The sequence below is a fragment of the Rutidosis leptorrhynchoides genome, chromosome 7, assembly GCF_046630445.1.
Source record: "Rutidosis leptorrhynchoides isolate AG116_Rl617_1_P2 chromosome 7, CSIRO_AGI_Rlap_v1, whole genome shotgun sequence".
In the NCBI taxonomy this organism is placed as follows: Eukaryota; Viridiplantae; Streptophyta; class Magnoliopsida; order Asterales; family Asteraceae; genus Rutidosis; species Rutidosis leptorrhynchoides.
In genome coordinates, this window is record NC_092339.1 from 60,229,763 (window position 1) to 60,250,629 (window position 20,867).

At 33.4% G+C, this 20,867-nt stretch overlaps 1 non-coding gene across 1 annotated transcript; it reads right to left on the reverse strand.

Moving 5' to 3' along the window:
- Window positions 1-4,766: 4,766 nt before the first annotated feature.
- LOC139860943 (small nucleolar RNA R71) lies at window positions 4,767-4,873 on the reverse strand. Its single transcript, XR_011763568.1, has one exon. It is a non-coding gene; the product is annotated as a small nucleolar RNA R71 (small nucleolar RNA).
- Between the last annotated feature and the right edge of the window lie 15,994 nt (window positions 4,874-20,867).

The following is a 20,867-nucleotide window of genomic DNA, read 5'->3' on the forward strand; positions in this document are numbered from 1 at the left end:
AATAAACCAGGAAGCAAGTGGAGCCATGAACCATATTTTCTCCATATTCGTACCCGCGATAGTGTTAGTTTGTTAATTTGGTTCGTTTTGGCTCAACATTTATCATTGAAGACTATTTTCGAGTCATGTTGCTTGAGGACAAGCAAGACTCTAGTGTGGGGTGGTTTGATATTGCGCATTTCATCTATGATTTCTCTCACAATATCGATCATTATTGGGTCCGTTTGGATACGAATTGGTGTATTTTGGAAGACATTTGAGAGATTTGGGATTCGAGAGCCGGGAAGATTATTTGTATGATTCTTAGATCATTTTGAGGTATACTTTATGTTATTCTATCGTTGGTACCTTAATATGATGCAACAAGTTGGTTTTGGGCATTTTATGGTGAAGTTTTAAGAAAGATTCAGCTCAGGTACTAAGCCGCGACACCCATAGTCAAAATCTATGGCACTCAAAGGTTTTTGAGATTTATCAAAAGGGTAGTATCTACTTCCTACCTTTCTTAAAACAAGCAGAAAAGCTTGTCATGTGGGAATTATGCAACTTGGAAGTAAAGTCTTCCAAAACGAGTTTCAAATAGACCTTAGCTTGAAAGTAAAGTCTTTCAGTTTTCATAATCCGAACCACGTTCATTACCATTGAATGTGAAATCCTACGAGTTTTTCGAAATTCATGTGTAGGTCACCTGTACCAAAACGGGTGTCAACCGTATGAATGGTGATTGGATCGTGTGGTCGAAACCGGCCCATACGCTAGATCGAAAGAAAAAATTAATTAGGGCAATCCTCATTGTTTCTCCTAATGATAATGCTAAAAACGAACATATATTTCATAGCATTATCCTTTAAGAAAGACAAGCTTTTAGTTGCAATTGTTCTATTTACAAGTGATATTCGTTTAAATAATAAAAGGTGAAGACAAAAGACAGATTTGACGATTTGAAGACGCAAACGACCAAAAAGCTCAAAAGTACAAAGTACAATCCAAGTGGTTCAAATTATTGATGAGAAACGTCTAAAAATTACAAGAGTACAAGCCGCGGAACACAAGGTACAAGATATTAAATTATACGAAAAGTTGTTCGAAAATCCAGAACCAAGACATGAACCAACTATCAACGTACGACTCAACGGACCGGAAATTACAAGTCGACTATGCACAAGAATATAATATAATATATAATTAATTATATATATTATATTATAAAATATTAAGCAGCCCACGTTTTGGAATCAAGTGATGAGCTGAAAACCAAAGCTCCGCAGTCGCGGAGCACACAGTAGTCAAATTGGCTTATAAAAGGCCACGCATTCTGCCGAACTCCTCACCCCTTTTTTTTCTTTCTATCTACGAATATATATATATATATATATATATATATATATATATATATATATATATATATATATATATATATATATATATATATATATATATATATATTAATTTTAATTTAAGTTTAATAATAATAAGGTTATAGTAGCGAATGTTTTAAGTTTGTAAGTCGAAACTCTGTCCGTGTAACACTATGCGATTAATACTCATTGTAAGTTATGTTCAACCTTTTTAAATTAATGTCTCATATGCCGAAGTAATCATGATGTTGGACTAAATATTCAAGATGGGGTTATTGGGCTTTGGACCATAATTAGGGTTTGGATAAAAGACCGACACTTGTGAAAATTGGACTATGAGCTATTAATGGGCTTTATATTTAATTAGCTAAATGATATGTTGTTAATTTAATATAAAGGTTACAATTTGACGTATCTATATATAACCCCATACGCTTGACTGGGTACGGTGGGCGGGATATTTATAAATATGAATAATTGTTCATTTGACCGGACACGGAAATGGATTAATAGTCAATGGACTCATTAAAACATGGGTGGATTACATTCAAGGGTAATTGGTGTAATTGTTAACAAAGTATTAAAACCTTGGATTACACGCAGTTGATAAACTGGTGTATTCATTAAACGAAGTATTAAGACCTTGTTACAGTTTGAATCCCCAATTAGTTGGGATATTTGACTTCGGGTATAAGGTTAATTTGACGAAGACTCTCGCACTTTATAATTATGACCGATGGACTATTATGGACAAAACCAGATGGACATATCGAATAATCCAGGACAAAGGACAATTAACCCTTGGTAATAAATTAAAATCAACACGTCAAACATCATGATTACGGAAGTTTAAATATGCATAATTCCTTTATTTTATATCTCATCGCACTTTTATTTACTGTCATTTTCTTTATCGTACTTTAAATTATTACACATTTGATTATCGTACTTTTATTTTATTGCACTTTTATTTATAGTAATTTACTTTACGCTTTAAATTAAGTTATATTTAATATTTTGCATTAGGACTTAAAATCGACAAACCGGTCATTAAATGGTAAAACACCCCTTTTATAATAATAATAATAATACTACTTATATATATATATATATATATATATATATATATATATATATATATATATATATATATATATATATATATATATATATATATATATTTATATACAAATATAGTTAATAAAAATATAGCGTTAAACTCAGCTAGCTCCCTGTGGAACGAACCAGACTTATTAAAAACTACATTACTCTACGATTAGGTACACTACCTATAAGTGTTGTAGCAAGGTTTAGGTATACCCATTCTATAAATAAATAAATAACTTGCGTAAATTGTATCGTACTTAAAAGTATTTTATAACAAAAATAATAGTATTTCATACTACCCCTCGCACACATCAAGTATTTTTGGCGCCGCTGCTGGGGACAATACACCGAAGCGAAACGCTAAATTCTAAAAAACAAAATTAGTCTATTTTTGTAAAAATATATGTTTATAAGTTCCAAATATTAAAAACAAAAATATATAAAAAAGAGAGAAATATATATCTATATTTTTTTAAGTGTTAAATTAAAAAGTTTTTATTTTTTTAGTTACAAAAACTAATAAGTAATTTTTGTTAAAATATAAGTTATACTTAAATTATATTTTCTAGAAATTAAAATCAGAAAATAAAAAATCAAAATATAAAAATATATATTAAAACTGAACCTGCGATTTTGAACCTGAGCCTGTATATCTCCGCAGTCGCGGAGTATCTCTAGCACAAACATCCGCAGTCGTAGAGTTGTCTGACAGGTCAAACCTCAGACTGCATTAATTACGGTTTAGGGTTTTATTAATTATTATTATTATTAATTAGCCTAATTAGGGTTTTAATTAAATAATAATTAGTTTTAGTTTTAATTAATTTTATATTTTAAGTTTTAAGTAGTTTTATTAATATATAAATTAATACTTTTATAAAATAATAATATAAAAATAATATTTCTATAAAAATAAGTAGTTTTATCATTTTTTGTTTCTTTTTATAAATTGTATATTTTAAACATATAATTCATAATTTGTATTTTTATCTTTCGTAATTAGTTCTAAACTTAGTTTTTGACGTAGTTATTTTATATCTCTAGATTTTTAGGCTTTGCTGTAAAATCCCTTAAGTACTTTTTCTTTAGATTGAGATTTAGGTACTTTAGAATTTTGCGACGCCGTTTTGAATAAATTTTAGTGCCTAATTAAGTTATTGTCGTTTTGGATATAGAATTCCTTTTAAGCTTTAATACCTTTAGAAGCAAGTTTTAATTTTTAGTTTTTAGACTTTTAAGTTTCAACACTTTTCTTTCTTATTATTATCTTTCGACATTTGTTTTTTGACTTCTTATTTTTTCGACGCACTCTTTCTTTCTCATTTCTACGCTCTAGTTTTTAGGACCTAGAATTTTCTATATTTTCTTTAAATTTCGACGAAAAATTATTTAAAGCGGTTAAATTGATAGACATCCAAAATTTTCTGGTTCGTAGTAATAGTTGGATTTGTTAGTAGCGAGTTGTGGATTTCCGATTTAAAGGGTCCTGGCTACCTGCTGCATCTATTGGCTATTCGAAACGTGGGCAAAATCAGAAAAGTCTATTAATTTGATAACTTATATAATTTTTATCTTTATAACTAATAGGATATTCAGTGAATGCACCGAGCAAAACGTTCACCACCTTTCATACGTTCACCACCTGTAACTCGATCAAGACATCTAGCCAATATTGCCACCATTGATTTTTCTTTAGAATCATCATCTAGTCGAACGAGTACTCCAATTCAAATTTCCGATAATTCATTTTTTGAACCCGGCCTCACAATTGAGAACCCTGAGGATATTCAAGGACAATTCAGAGTTCTTGAACCACTAATCATTCCTCTTGAACTACAAATTATACATCCAGAGGTTGTCGAGGAAGAAACCATTATATCAGAATCCTCTTGTGATTCAGATTCAACAAATTCAATCGTGGAAAATCAGGAACCTCTAAGTATGGAAGACCGAATGAGAGCTACATGCACTGGACAAGGTCATGCCATTACTCAACCAGACATTAATGCGCCAGATTATGAAATCAAAGGACAAATTCTACACATGGTAACTAATCAATGCTAATTTTGTGGTACGCCAAAAGAAGATCCAAACGAACATCTTCGAACCTTTAATAGGATTTGTACTCTATTCAAAATCAGAGAAGTTGAGGATGAACAGATCTATCTCATGTTATTTCCCTGGACTTTAAAGGGAGAAGCCAAAGATTGGTTAGAATCGTTACCTGAAGGAGCGATTGATACATGGGATGTTTTAGTTGAAAATTTTCTTAAAAGATTCTTTCCGGTATCTAAAGCCGTGAGACTTCAAAGAGAAATTGTTACGTTCGCGCAAAAGCCAAATGAAACATTATATGAGGCGTGGACAAGATTCGGAAAGTTGTTAAGAGGATGTCCTCAACATGGTTTAGACACTTATCAAATAGTACAAATATTCTACCAAGGTGTCGACGTTGCTACACGAAAAGACGTCGACACAGCAGCTGGTGGTTCTATTATGAAGAAAACCGCAACTGAAGCTTACAAAATTATTGATAACACAGCATCCCACTCACATGAGTGGCACCAGGAAAAAGATATTCTTCGTTCATCTAAAATGGCTAGAGCCGATTCTAGCCATGACTTTGATTCCATTTCTGCAAAGTTAGATGCTTTCGAGAGACGAATGGAAAAGATGACTAAAGATATTCACGCAATACGAATTAGTTGTGAGTAGTGTGGAGGACCACATTTGACAAAAGATTGTCTCAGTATTGACCAAACAATGGAACAAAGAGAGAATGTTTCATACATGAACCAAAGGCCTGAAAATAATTATCAGAATAATTATCAACCGCCAAGACCAAACTACAATCAAAATCAGAATTATAACCGAAATGTTTCATACAACAACCAACAAGGTCCTAGCAATCAACAAGTATCTAATAATACTTACAATCAGCAAAGACCTATTTTTTCAAATAAACCACCACAAACCGATGATAAAAAGCCAAATTTAGAAGATATGATGTCGAAGCTAGTTAAATCTCAAACTCAATTTTTCACATCTCAGAAACAAACCAATGAACAAAATGCTCAAGTATTTAGAAATCAACAAGCTTCTATTCAAAATTTGGAACAAGAAGTGAGTAACCTAGCAAGGTTGATAGGTGAAAGAAAACCGGGGAGTCTACCTAGCGATACAAACGCTAACCCCCGAAATGAAACAGCTAAAGCCATTACCACAAGAAGTGGTATTACACTTAAACCATCGGAAATACCTGTAATTTCTGATGACTCTACTCCTACTACACAGGCATCATAATCTGAGCAAGAGAAGGAATCAGAACCGGTAGTTGAAAAGGTTAATGAAGATAACACAGTTAAGGCTAAACCTTATGTTAAACCATACCAACCACCACTTCCTTACCTGAGTTAAATGAGAAAAGAAAGACTTAAAGCCAAGCAATCCAAATTCTTGGATATGTTTAAACAAATAAATGTCAATCTTCCTTTCATTGATGTAATTTCAGGAATGCCAAGATATGCTAAATTCCTGAAAGATCTAATCACAAATAGAAGAAAAATGGAAGAACTCTCAGATGTTACAATGAATGCTAATTATTCTGCAGTGCTGTTGAATAAGCTACCAGAAAAATTATCAGATCCAGGAAGTTTCACAATTCCATATTTTCTGGGTAGTCTTAGTTCAATAGAAGCATTGGCAGACTTAGGTGCTAGTATAAATTTAATGCCGTATTCATTATATGCTAAACTAGACCTTGGAGAATTGAAACCAACACGAATAAGCATACAACTAGCCGATCGATCAGTAAAATATCCTAGAGGGGTAATGGAAAACATGCTAGTTAAAGTTGGTACTTTAGTATTTCCAGTAGATTTTGTTATTCTGGAGATGGAAGAAGATTCTCGAGTTCCTCTCATACTAGGAAGACCATTCTTAAACACGGCTAAAGCAATAATAGACGTGTTTGGTAAGAAATTGACCCTAAGTATAGAGGAAGAGAGTGTTACCTTTTTTGTTGATAGAGCCATGCAACAACCGCAATCTACAGATGATACATGTTATTATATTCAAACTATAGATTCACATGCAGAATTGTTACAAGAATTTCCAGAATTACAAGGAATTGGAGAATGTTCTTTAGGAGAAGGAACTGAACCAATTGATGAAGCTGAAATATTAGCTACACTCATGGGTAATGAATACGAACCAACAACAGAAGAACTTCAAATGTTGAAAGAAGAAGACAGATATTGATACAAATCATCGATAGAAGAACCACCGATATTAGAATTAAAGCCACTTCCAACCCATTTGGAATACGCTTATTTACATGGTGAATCTGAATTACCTGTAATAATATCGTCTTCTCTTATGGAAAATGAAAAATCTCAACTCATTTCTGTGCTAAAAGCTCATAAACCAGCTATTGCATAGAAGATTCATGACATTAAAGGTATAAGTCCTTCGTATTGTACACATAAAATCCTTATGGAAGAAGGTCATAAAACATATATGCAACGCCAACGAAGACTAAATCCTAATATGCAAGATGTTGTTAAGAAAGAAATTATTAAACTGCTAGATGCAGGTTTAATTTATCCAATCTCTGATAGTCCATGGGTAAGCCCAGTTCAATGTGGACCTAAGAAAGGTGGCATGACTGTCATCACAAATGAAAAAGATGAGCTTATTTCTACTAGGACTGTAACAGGATGGCGTGATTGTATTGATTATAGAAAATTAAATGACGCCACCAGAAAAGATCACTTTCTCTTATCTTTCATTGATCAAATGTTGGAAAGGTTAGCTGAGAACAGTTACTATTGTTTTCTTGACGGTTTCTCCAGATACTTTCAAATTCCAATCGCACCCGAGGACCAAGAGAAAATCACCTTCACGTGCCCTTATGGTACTTTTGCTTACAAACGCATGCCATTTGGACTTTGCAACACCCCTGCAACCTTTCAAAGGTGCATGATGGCAATTTTTCATGACATGATAGAAGAATGCATGGAAGTTTTCATGGATGACTTTTCAGTCTTCGGTGATACTTTTGAATCATGTCTAGTTAATCTTGAACGAATGCTTATTAGATGCGAGCAATCAAATCTAATTCTTAATTAGGAGAAATGCCATTTCATGGTTAAAGAAGGCATCGTTCTTGGTCATAACATTTCAAAGGAAGGAATTGAAGTGGATAGAGCTAAAGTAGATGTAATTTCTAAACTTTCACATCCCACCAATGTTAGAGGAGTTAGGAGTTTTCTAGGGCATGCCGGTTTTTACCGACGTTTCATAAAAGATTTTTCTAAAATTGCCACTCCTATGAACAAACTCCTAGAAAAAGATGCTCCATTCATCTTTTTGGATGAATACATCAAATCTTTTAATATTCTTAAAGAAAAACTCACTAATGCGCCGATCATGATAACTCCAAATCGGAATCTACCATTTGAACTCATGTGCGATGCAAGTGATTTTGCAATGGGAGCCGTTTTAGGACAAAAGATTGAAAAACGATTTCAACCTATCTATTACGTGAGTAAGACGTTACAAGGAGCACAAAAGAATTACACAACCACTGAAAAAGAACTCCTTGCTATTGTCTTTGCTTTTGACAAATTTCGTTCATATCTCGTTCTAGCTAAAACGGTGGTCTATACTGATCATTCTGCTCTTAGATACCTATTTTCAAAACAAGATGCTAAACCACGATTAATCCGTTGGATCTTACTCTTAAAAGAGTTCGATATTGAAATTCGAGACAAAAAAGGGAGCAAAAAATCTCGTCGCTGATCATCTTTCTCGCCTTGAAAATCCTGAATTAGAAGTTCTAAATGAATCGGCTATACAAGACAACTTTCCTGATGAATATCTCTTAAAAATCGATTATAATGAAATTCCATGGTTTGCAGACTTTGCAAACTACTTAGTATATGGATTCCTTGAAAAAGGGTAGTCGTACCAAAAACGAAAGAAATTCTTCAGTGACATAAAACACTATTTTTGGGAAGATCCACATTTGTTTAAAAGTTGTCCCGATGGAATAATGCGCCGATGTGTATTCGGAGATGAAGCTAGTCAAATCTTAAACCATTGTCACACAGGACCAACAGGAGGGCATTATGTTCCTCAACTCATAGCAAGAAAAGTCTACGATGTTGGATTCTATTGGCCTAAAATTTTCAAAGATGCACACCTTCTTTGTAAATCATGTGATGCATGTCAAAGGGCAGGAAAAATAAGTCAACATGATGAAATGCCACAAAATGTCATTCAAGTATGTGAAGTATTCGACGTTTGGGGTATTGACTTTATGGATCCATTTCCAAAATCTCATAATAATCTCTACATTCTCGTTGCCATTGATTATGTATCTAAATGGACGGAAGCACAAGCTCTTCCAACTAATGATGCACGAGTTGTAGTTAACTTCTTAAAACGTCTTTTTGCAAGGTTCGGAACAACGAAAGCTTTAATAAGTGATCGGGGTACTCATTTTTGTAATAATCAACTTGAGAAAGTTCTCAAAAGATATGGAGTAATTCATAAAATCTCAACCGCTTATCATCCACAAATAAGTGGACAAGTTAAAAACACCAATCGAGCTTTAAAACGTATTCTAGAGAAAACCGTAGGATCAAATGCGAAGGAATGGTCCAGGAAATTGGAGGATGCACTCTGGGCTTTTAGAACAGCCTACAAAACTCCAATTGGCACCACACCTTTTAAACTCGTTTACGAAAAAGCATGTCACCTTCCAGTAGAAATTCAGCACAAATAATTTAGGGCTTTGAAGACATGTAACCTTGATTTACATGAAGCTAGACGTCTACGGTTAAGTCAGCTAAACGAATTAGAAGAATTAAGATATGATGCATATGAAAATTCATTAATCTATACGGAAAGAACAAAGAAATGGCATGATAAAAGAATCAGAAGTTCAAAAGAATTTAAGGAAGGAGACATAGTCCTTCTTTTCATTTCATGATTCAAGCTGTTTCCTGAAAAATTGAAATCAAGATGGTCTGGACCATTTATAGTCAAAAGAGTTTTCCCATACGGAACAATAGAGTTAATAAATTCAAATGGGATTGAATTTAAAGTTAATGGTCACAGAGTTAAACATTACATACATGATCCGATGGAAGTTGACAATGAAGTCAATCATAATTTCACCACCAAAGAAAACCCTCAGAATGAAAACATAAATATGTTTTCAACAACATGTGAAAAACAAAATTTGGAAGACGGGGAGGTTTCAAATTGGAGTGATGAAGAAGAATTTCTATATAAACCTCCCATTCCAAGAAACGAAGAAAAATATGAACAAGAAGTTCAAGTAGAAGTAAAAGAACCAAGAAAAGAGCATCTGGAAAAGATTAACAAACCAACTCTACTTACTAAAGTAGGAGACCTAGGTGAATTTATCATTTCTTGCTTGCTTAATGATGGTGCTATGTATAATGGACTCGCAGATTTAGGAGCAAGTGCGAATGTTATGCCTCTTTCCTTATACAAAAGATTAGGTGTGGGTAAATTAAGACCAACCAGCATAGGTATTCAATCATTTGACCTAACCATTAAACACCCGGTTGGAATAGCCAATAATTTACTTGTTAAAGTGGGAAGTTTGACCTTTGTTGCAGATTTCATAGTTATCAATATGGAGGAAGACATTGATATTCCTCTAATTTTAGGTCGCCCATTTTTAGCAACCACCGAGGCGTTCTTTGATGTAAGAGAAGGTAGAATGACACTTAGGGATGGTGACAAATCGGTCACCTTTGTGAACCGAAAGTTTAAATCTCCATCAACCAAAACTGTTGAACCAATAAAAACGCCTAAGTGTGGGGAAGATGAAGAAACATCTAATGATGACCCGATAACAAAGAACCTCGTTGTTGATACGAAATTAGATGAACCCGTTTTTAACAGTTCAACGAAGAAACTTTATAAACGGATTCAAGATGCTAGGATTAAGGGGAACTTTAAGTTATGTAACCGATTAGTATCCAATTTGTAGTCTAAAGAAAAGGCGATGTTAATTGAATTTGTGAATGTTACAGAGGAAATCAACAAATGGCTTGAAGCAAAAGTCAGAGATATGAAAGTTGTTGATGGTCCAATTGAAGTTAATAATGAAGTTAATCAGAATTTCAATACCACAACTGACTAAGTGTGGGGAGATTCAAATGTTTTAAAGGATAATATAATGCTGTCTAGAGTTAGATTTTTCTGTTTTCGTGTAGTTCTCGAGAATGGAATTCGATTGGTCTTTCCCTAGCAGACCCTAAAGAACTAGTCTTCTCTCTCCATTCTGAATTTTTGTTTTTTAGGTTTTACGAGATGAAGAATTCCTTTGATTTGAACCATGGTCTACTACTACATGCTATGATTACTAAACGTAATAATAACATCTTCCCGAGTGAACTAGTATCATTCATAAGAGGCAAAATGGACTAAGTGAGGAAAGAACTCAGAAAAGGTCATCATAAGACACACTTTGTTAAAGGAAAATCAAAATCCGCAACAAAAAGAAGAGCACGACACCTTGAAAGATGTCATAAATGCGGAAAATGGTCACACGAAGGGAAATGTTTGAACAATCAAACACATTCCAATTCTGAATTCGTTACTCTATGTAGAGAAGGACCGTTCATATGTTTAGAAGAAAAATTATTGAAAAATCGAGGTTACGCTTATGTAGCAATGGAAAACCAAATCGAACGACTCTCCTATGAGTCGACTAAAGCAGGTCTCTGATAATTCTATCTCATAGGTAAGTATGTACAGTTTTATTTTGTTTTTATTTATTGCTTTTAACCTTTTGTTAATAAACGCTGAATCGTTCGCTATAAAGTATTAAATTGATATTCAATAAAATTAGGTATAATAAACCGAAATTATTGATATCAGACAAAAATTTAATTCATCATTGCGAAATTTACCGTTTATTCATAAGGTATAAATATCTTTAATCAATCAATCCAAAATATTTCAGAAATTCGTCAGGAGTAAAACTAGGAAATATAGCCGAAATTACTTTACCCAAAAGAGGGACGTATATTTTTGTTAATATTTGATTGATTAAAGTGGGATAAAAGACCAAAAAGATTTTTATTTTTATTTTTACCTTGTTTTCTAAATTATTATATAACTATATTATTTTTAAATATAAGTTTGTAAAACTAATGTATAAAAATATTATTAATATTTATATGAAATTTTATGCATTTGAAATTTAAGTTTGGTGTGAATTTAAAAACAAAAATTTACTTTATTTCATTAAGTTAAAAAAATGATTTTTAAAATTCATCGTGAGTTGAAGACTAGGTCGTTGAACCGAAATTGCTTTACCCGAGGGCGGGGCGAGAAATTTTGTTATCCTTATTTTTAATCTTGTTGATTTAAAGTATGCCAAAAACATTAAAAAACCCAAAAATCTTTGCTTTTAAAACAATCGCTTTAAAATGACAAATTTTAAAATTTTGTCGAGGGACGAACTAGGTGAACGTACCGAAACGACCTCAATACTAAAAAAAAACAAAATGTTAAATTAATTAAATAATTGTTTTAATAGTTAAAGGTTTTATATATAAAAAAAGGTACCGCAGTCGCGGAGCTTGTGAGTGGATAACCACCGCAGTCGCGGAGCTAAAAAATTCCAGACCACATATCTGGTCGACAGACCAGTCCCCAAACTCCCATCTCATTTTTTTCTGCGAAAAACACACACAAACAACCCCAAAAACTCGATTTTTCACCGTTAATCATCAAATTTCTTGCTAAAATCATGATGAGAAGAATCCTACCAAGAAGTTTTTCAAGGAGAACGGTAAATTTCTATACCAAACACTCTTTAATTCGTATTTATAGTGTTCTTGAGCAAAAAATTATATCTAATTTAATTTTGATGAATTCTAGCTTAATTGTGCTTAAATTGTTTGTATAATATGCTTGTATAACCTAGATTGATGATATTTAACATGATTAGAAGCCTTAAACTTCAAAATTTTGAGTAATCTAGGATTTGTGTTCTTGAACAAATTTGGGACTTTTTGATATAAACGGGTTATGGCCGAATTTTGTTGTTAGTTCATGCTTAATTAAGTAGTGTAACATGTTTAGGTTGCTAAATGATTCAAACTTTGATCCTAAACATGATTTTTGAGCAAGATTGTTGACTTTTTAAGTCAAAAATGCATGAACGCGGTTATTTTGATATGAATGCCATTTGAAACTTGTTTAATTGCTAGTAATGGTTATTTTAACATGTTATTTCAGTAGAATGCTTATAAAGATTGTATACATTTTCATATACACTTATTTGTAAAAGTGTAGAATTGTTAATTTTATGAAATTGTGTATAAGTTTAATATTGTTCAAACATGTCATTATGATTATTTTGATTTATGATTTTGCTAACACTAATGCATATTTAGATGCACAAAAATTGTGTTTAATGTGTTTTGTAGACTGAAAGGGGTGAATCTTCATCCGCGTCTCACGCTCACAATGCTCCTCCTGAGAATGCAGGCGAACGGGAGATTAACGACCAATACAGACAAAATCTACAGCATCAATTCATTTCATATTCAAATATACATGAGGCAGATTTACACCCTAATTTAAGATTTGATAGACATTGGATAGATTATCCAAAATATCAGAGGAACTTACACATTCTTCAGTCAAAGGATGTTGAAGTACCCAGGGTGATAGATTGGGAAGCGTTAGAGATAGTGGGATTGGCCGAACCAATCAGGGAATTACTTTACCAAAGGTATGGTAATTCTACTTTTAATAATTGGGAATGTTTATTTTACTATACGTAGGCCTGTATATAGGGAATGGTGTGTGGAATTGTTATGTACTGTTGACATAAATGATCAGGTAGCTTATTCAACAGTACTGCAGAACAATTAGCATTCATTGTAACAGTCGAGAGTTCTTTCATTTTCTTTCTATTTGTGATTAGATCTTTCAAAAATTTAGCATATCTTGGCATTCCTGAAATCACATCAATGAAAGGAAGATTTACATTTATTTGTTTAAACATATCCAGGAATTTGGATTGCTCGGCTTCAAGTCTTTCTTTTCTCATTTTACTCGGGTAAGGAAGTGGTGGTTGGTATGGTTTAACATAAGGCTTTGCCTTAACTATATTCTCTTCATTAACCTTTTCAACTACCGGTTCAGATTCCTTCTCTTGTTCAGGTTTTGGTGCCTGTGTAGTAGGAATAGCGTCATCAGAAATTACAGGCATTTCAGGTGGTTTAAGTGTAATACACTTCTTTTGGTAATGACTTTAGCTGTTTCATTCCGGGGTTTAGCATTTGTATCGCTGGGTAGACTCCCCGGTTTTCTTTCACCTATCAACCTTGCTAGGAGTAGTGACCCGAACTTTTCCATGTTTATATATATATTAAATGAAATTGTTATTTACATGATTAAGTGTTTCCAATATGTTAAGCAATCAAACTTGTTAAGACTTGATTAATTGAAATAGGTTTCATATAGACAATTGACCACCCAAGTTGATCGGTGATTCACGAACGTTAAAACTTGTAAAAACTATATGATGACATATATATGGTTATATATATAGTTAACATGATATTATGATAAGTAAACATATCATTAAGTATATTAATAATGAACTACATATGTAAAAACAAGACTACTAACTTCATGATTTTGAAACGAGACATATATGTAACGATTATCGTTGTAATGACATTTAATGTATATATATCATATTAAGAGATATTCGTACATCATAATATCATGATAATATAATAATTTAAAATCTCGTTTGATATTATAAACATTGGGTTAACAACATTTAACAAGATCGTTAACCTAAAGGTTTCAAAACAACACTTACATGTAACGACTAACAATGACTTAACGACTCAGTTAAAATGTATATACATGTAGTGTTTTAATATGTATTCATATACTTTTGAAAGACTTCAAGACACTTATCAAAATACTTCTACTTAACAAAAATGCTTACAATTACATCCTCGTTCAGTGTCATCAACAATTCTACTCGTATGCACCCGTATTCGTACCCGTACAATACACAGCTTTTAGATGTATGTACTATTGGTATATCCACTCCAATGATCAGCTCTTAGCAGCCCATGTGAGTCACCTAACACATGTGGGAACTATCATTTGGCAACTAGCATGAAATATCTCATAAAATTACAAAAATATAAGTAATCATTCATGACTTATTTACATGAAAACAAAATTACATATCCTTTATATCTAATCCATACACCAACGACCAAAAACACCTACAAACACTTTCATTCTTCAATTTTCTTCATCTAATTGATCTCTCTCAAGTTCTATCTTCAAGTTCTAAGTGTTCTTCATAAATTCTACAAGTTCTAGTTTCATAAAATCAAGAATACTTCCAAGTTTGCTAGCTTACTTCCAATCTTGTAGAGTGATCATCCAACCTCAAGAAATCTTTCTTATTTACAGTAAGATATCTTTTTTATATAAGGTAATACTCATATTCAAACTTTGATTCAATTTCTATAACTATAACAATCTTATTTCGAGTGAAAATCTTACTTGAACTGTTTTCGTGTCATGATTCTGCTTCAAGAACTTTCAAGCCATCCAAGGATCCTTTGAAGCTAGATACATTTTTCTCATTTCCAGTAGCTTTATCCAGAAAACTTGAGGTAGTAATGATGTTCATAACATCATTCGATTCATACATATAAAGCTATCTTATTCGAAGGTTTAAACTTGTAATCACTAGAACATAGTTTAGTTAATTCTAAACTTGTTCGCAAACAAAAGTTAATCCTTATAAATTGACTTTTAAAATCAACTAAACACATGTTCTATATCTATATGATATGCTAACTTAATGATTTAAAACCCGGAAACACGAAAAACACCGTAAAACCGGATTTACGCCGTCGTAGTAACACCGCGGGCTGTTTTGGGTTAGTTAATTAAAAACTATGATAAACTTTGATTTAAAAGTTGTTCTTCTGGGAAAATTATTTTTCTTATGAACATGAAACTATATCCAAAAATCATGGTTAACCTCAAAGTGGAAGTATGTTTTTCAAAATGGTCATCAAGACGTCGTTCTTTCGACTGAAATGACTACCTCTTACAAAAATGACTTGTAACTTATATTTCTGACTATAAACCTATACTTTTTCTATTTAGATTCATAAAATAGAGTTCAATATGAAACCATAGCAATTTAATTCACTCAAAACGGATTTAAAACGAAGAAGTTATGGGTAAAACAAGATTGGATAATTTTTCTTGTTGTAGCTACGTGAAAATTGGTAACAAATCTATATTAATCATAACCTAGCTAACTTATATTGTATTATACATGTATTCTAATATATTATGTAATTCTGGGATACCATAGACACGTATGCAAATGTTTTGACATATCATATCGACCCATGTGTATATATTATTTGGAACAACCATAGACACTCTATATGCAGTAATGTGGGAGTTAGCTATACAGGGTTGAGGTTGATTCCAAAAATATATATACTTTGAGTTGTGATCTAGCCTGAGACGTGTATACACTGGGTCGTGGATTGATTCAAGATAATATATATAAATTTTTTCTGTACATCTAACTTTGGACAACTAGTTGTAGGTTACTAACGAGGACAGCTGACTTAATGAATTTAAAACATCAAAATGTATTAAATGTGTTGTAAATATATTTTGAACATACTTTGATATATATATGTACGTATTTGTTATAGGTTCGTGAATCGACCAGTGGCCAAGTTTTACTTCCCGACGAAGTAAAAATCTGTGAAAGTGAGTTATAGTCTCACTTTTAAAATCTAAAATTTTTGGGATGAGAATACATGCAGGTTTTATAAATGATTTACAAAATAGACACAAGTACGTGAAACTACATTCTATGGTTGAATTATCGAAATCGAATATGCCCCTTTTTATTAAGCCTGGTAATCTAAGAATTAGGGAACAGACACCCTAATTGACGCGAATCCTAAAGATAGATCTATTGGGCCTAACAAACCCCATCCAAAGTACCGGATGCTTTAGTAATTCGAAATTTATATCATATCCGAAGGGTGTCCTGGAATGATGGGGATATTCTTATATATGCATCTTGTTAATGTCGGTTACCAGGTGTTCACCATATGAATGATTTTTATCTCTATGTATGGGATGTATATTGAAATATGAAATCTTGTGGTCTATTGTTACGATTTGATATATATAGGTTAAACCTATAACTCACCAATATTTTTTTGTTGACGTTTTAAGTATGTTTATTCTCAGGTGATTATTAAGAGCTTCCGCTATCGCATACTTAAATAAGGACAAGATTTGGAGTCCATGCTTGTATGATATTGTGTAAAAACTGCATTCAAGAAACTTATTTCGTTGTAACATATTTGTATTGTAAACCATTATGTAATAGTCATGTGTAAACAGGATATTTTAGATTATCATTATTTGATAATCTACGTAAAGCTTTTTAAACCTTTATTGATGAAATAAAGGTTATGATTTGTTTTAAAATGAATGCAGTCTTTGAAAAACGTCTCATATAGAGGTCAAAACCTCGCAACGAAATCAATTAATATGGAACGTTTTTAATCAATAAGAACGGGACATTTCAGTTGGTATCTGAGCGTTGGTCTTAGAGAACCAAAATTTTGCATTAGTGTGTCTTATCGAGTTTGTTAGGATGCATTAGTGAGTCTGGACTTCGATCGTGTTTACTTGAAAAATGATTGCTTAACAAATTTTGTTGGAAACTATATATTTTTAACATTTGAATATTATGTGATATATTAATCTCTTAACTCGTTTGATATTATGTGATAGATGTCTACCTCTAGAACAAGTCCCATTTACTCACCTAATAATAATGAAGAGTCAAATGTAAATTGGAATGATTCGTGGACTGATTCACAAGTTCCCGAAGAGGAACCGGAAGAAGAGTCGGAACCGGAAGAAGAATCGGAACCAGAAGAAGAATCGGAACTGGAAGAAGAAATAGAACCAGTGGGGGAAATAATAAAACGGTTAAGTAGAATAAAATCCTCAACCAACCGACCAAAGTTAATTATGGTCAATGGTGTTTCCGCCAAGGAAGCAAAGTATTGGGATGATTACCAATTCTCCGATGAATCGAATCCTGACAAGGATTCCGATGATGTTATAGAAATTACCCCAACACAATTTAATAAGGCAAAAGAGAACAATAAGAGAAAGGGCATAAAAATAAAGAAATTTGATTCCAAACCCGATGAACTTTATATGTATCGTCAACACCCGTATTTCTTAAGTTGTGACAATAACCCGGGAACCTCTAAACCACCAGGTTTTTCTAAACCAATGTGGAAAACGACAGCTCGTATTAGGGGAACATCATATATCCCTAGAAACTTGGCAAAACGAACCAAAACCGAAGAAGAAGAAACGAGCGAGTCGGAATAAGATAGTTGTATTCGTGTGGTGTAATATATGTAATATAGTGTGCTTATGTTTTATGATATATGTAAAAATTGCTTGTATTAATAAGTATTTTTTTTATGAATCTAACTCTTGTCTATTTTACAGTATAAAAACACAAAATGGATAGACAACCCAATATTTTAAGAGACCTACCCGGAGACATGATTGATGAAATCTTGTCTAGAGTCGGTCAGAATTCCTCGGCACAACTATTTAAGGCTAGATCAGTTTGTAAGACATTCGAAGAATGTTCCAAGAATGCCTTGGTTTATAAAAGGCTTTCGTTCGAAAGATGGAGAATATCACATTGGGAAATCCATAAGTTACGATGTGTTTACTTTGATGCATATATTGCGGGGAACCCAAATGCTATTTTACGCAACGGGTTAAGAAATTATTTTGACTCAATATATCTGAATATAGGACTTCGTGATTTAGAAAAAGCGGCTAACATGCAACATAAAGAAGCATGTTATGCTTACGGGTTAGTAATGTTCGCTTCTCACCAAAGTGAGAACAAGAACATCGGGCTACAACTATTAAACAAAACGTTCCCACAAGTGACGGAGTCGGTAATTGGGGTAAGAAATGAGGTTTTTAGGTTATTATGAGACTGTTGGTCATTACGTAACCTTCATCCTTTTGACGACGTTACAACACATTGTCTTACTATCGGTCACAACGGTTATGTTCCACAAAACCAAGGATGGGAAGTGGTATTAGTAAAACCAGAATGCATGACTTGTTTCTGGACGTATGAATTACGTGTCTTTATTGCCTTTGCTGAACGCCTTATTTATTAACTAGAATTATCTTCGCAACTACTTTGTATCAAAGTTTTATGTGCTATATTTCATGCTATATGTAAAATAGCGGTATTGTAAGTTTGCAAGTTATTGTATCAAAGTATTGTATGTTAGCTACTAAGTATGAACTTAGCGGGTAGGTACTACCTGAATTAAAGAGTATAAAACGCTAATATGAAGAAAGAGCTTTTATAAATAAGTTCATATTACGCTACGAAATACTATTGACTACTCTTGATATTTTATATGATTAACTCGTTTCATTTGACTATTTTGTAGGAAATGGCACCGACTACTCGACACACCTTGAATATGAGCGAAGAGGAATTTCGTGCCTTTCTTGCTTCAACCATAGCCGCAGTACAGGCTGCGCTACATACCAACAATAACCTTGGATCTAGCAGTACAGGAAATCGTGTAGGATGCACCTACAAAGAATTCACTGCCTGCAAACCTTTGGAATTTAATGGAACCGAAGGACCGATCGGATTGAAACGGTGGAGCGAGAAGGTCGAATCGGTGTTTGCCATAAGTAAGTGTACTGAAGAGGACAAAGTGAAGTACGCTACGCATGCCTTCACAGGTTCTGCATTAACATGGTGGAATACCTATCTAGAGCAAGTGGGACAAGATGATGCTTACACACTACCGTGGTCAGCATTCAAGCACCTGATGAACGAGAAGTACCGTCCCAGAACCGAGGTCAATAAGCTCAAGACAGAACTTAGAGGGTTACGAACCCAAGGATTTGATATTACCACGTACGAAAGACGATTCACAGAATTATGCCTATTGTGTCCGGGAGCGTTCGAAGATGAGGAAGAGAAGATTGATGCGTTTATGAAAGGATTACCGGACAGAATCCAAGAAGATATAATTTCACACTAGCCCGCCTCCATACAACAGGCATGTAGAATGGCTCACAAACTAGTGAACCAGATTGAAGAAAGAATTAAAGAACAGACTGCTGAAGAGGCCAATGTGAAGCAAGTCAAAAGAAAGTGGGAGGAAAACGGTGATAAGAATCACCAATACAACAACAACAGCAATTACAACAATAATCGCAACAACTATCCCAACAATCGCAACATCAATCGCAACTACAACAAACGGCCCAACAACAACAATAACAACAACAACAACAACAACAACAACAACAACAACAGCAACTACAACAATCATCCCAACAACAATAATAACCGCAACAACAACAACAACAATCAGAAGCAGCTATGCCAAAGGTGTGAAAAGTATCACTCGGGGTTCTGTACCAAATTTTGCAACAAGTGTAAAAGAAATGGTCATAGCGCGGCGAAGTGTGAGGTCTACGGACCAGGGGTTAACAGAACGAAAGGAACAAATGGTGTCAGAACGAGTAATGGTGGAGCAAGTAGTGTCGGAGTAAGTTATGCCAATGTAGTTTGTTATAAATGTGGAAAATCGGGCCCCATTATTAGAAATTGCCCGAACCAGGAGAACACGAATGGACAAGGCCGCGGAAGAGTTTTCAATATTAATGCGGCAGAGGCACAGGAAGACCCGGAGCTTGTTACGGGTACGTTTCTTATTGACAATAAATCTGCTTACGTTTTATTTGATTCGGGTGCGGATAGAAGCTATATGAGTAGAGATTTTTGTGCTAAATTAATTTGTCCATTGACACCTTTGGATAGTAAATTTTTACTCGAATTAGCAAATGGTAAATTAATTTCAGCAGATAATATATGTCGGAATCGAGAAATTAAACTAGTTAGCGAAACATTTAAGATTGACTTGATACCAGTAGAGTTTGAGAGTTTTGATGTGATAATCGGTATGGACTGGTTGAAAGAAGTGAAAGCAGAGATCGTTTGTTACAAAAATGCAATTCACATTATAGGAGAAAAAGGAAAACCCTTAATGGTGTACGAAGAAAAGGGCAACACGAAGCTACATCTTATTAGTAATTTGAAGGCACAAAAACTAATAAGAAAAGGTTGCTATGCTATTCTAGCACACGTCGAGAAAGTACAAACTGAAGAAAAGAGCATCAATGATGTTCCCGTCGCAAAAGAATTTCCCGATGTATTTCCGA